Raw genomic sequence first — 614 nt, forward strand, 5'->3', positions numbered from 1 at the left:
CAGAAAAAAAAGCAGACATGCATGGTACATAGCTACGTCACTCTGAAAATACCCACACTTAAGACTACCCTGATACATATTTAAAAGTAGACGAACGTTTAAGTTGAATTAACCTATTCAATAAAAACTGGTAAATATATTTATTCCTTCAGTGCTGTTGCCAATTCTGTGCTATCAAATTTTTTTTTTAAAAATACAGTTTGTCACAATAAACAACTGTAAGTAATGCCTCAGCTTATAACCCTGGCTTAAAAATGCAGGCAGAAGAAAGAGTCAGTACTGTTGACAGAAGCTGTGCACACTTACCAGAGGGTTTTGCAGGAGCAGCTGCAGAAGCAAAAGAAAATTCCTCTTGCTTGAGAAACACTAATATAGCAGCACAAAGTGCAGTTGAGGGCGTTTCCAAATACAGCCTGACTAATCCCGGTGCAAAACCCCAGGGTCCTGTGACGCACATCAGCAATGCACAGCAGTTTGTTATGCTCAGCAGTACAGCCTGACAGGCTTACAGATGATCAGCTGGTGTACCAACAACAAAACCTTTGACCTTCACTGAATGAACAGCTTTCATGGATGCAGTAGGCACATTTGGACTGCTCTAACAGAGGAAGGCA

General features: G+C 40.9%; 1 protein-coding gene across 1 annotated transcript in view; it reads right to left on the bottom strand.

Moving 5' to 3' along the window:
* Positions 1-327, bottom strand: part of NT5C3A (5'-nucleotidase, cytosolic IIIA) — a 13121-nt gene extending 12794 nt beyond the window's left edge. The window contains exon 1 of the mRNA XM_009332401.1: positions 307-327. The gene's annotated coding sequence lies outside the window, so the exon portion shown is untranslated. The remainder of the gene's footprint in view (positions 1-306) is intronic.
* Between the last annotated feature and the right edge of the window lie 287 nt (positions 328-614).

Source organism: Pygoscelis adeliae, unplaced genomic scaffold, assembly GCF_000699105.1.
Source record: "Pygoscelis adeliae isolate BGI_AS28 unplaced genomic scaffold, ASM69910v1 Scaffold58, whole genome shotgun sequence".
Taxonomy (NCBI): Eukaryota; Metazoa; Chordata; class Aves; order Sphenisciformes; family Spheniscidae; genus Pygoscelis; species Pygoscelis adeliae.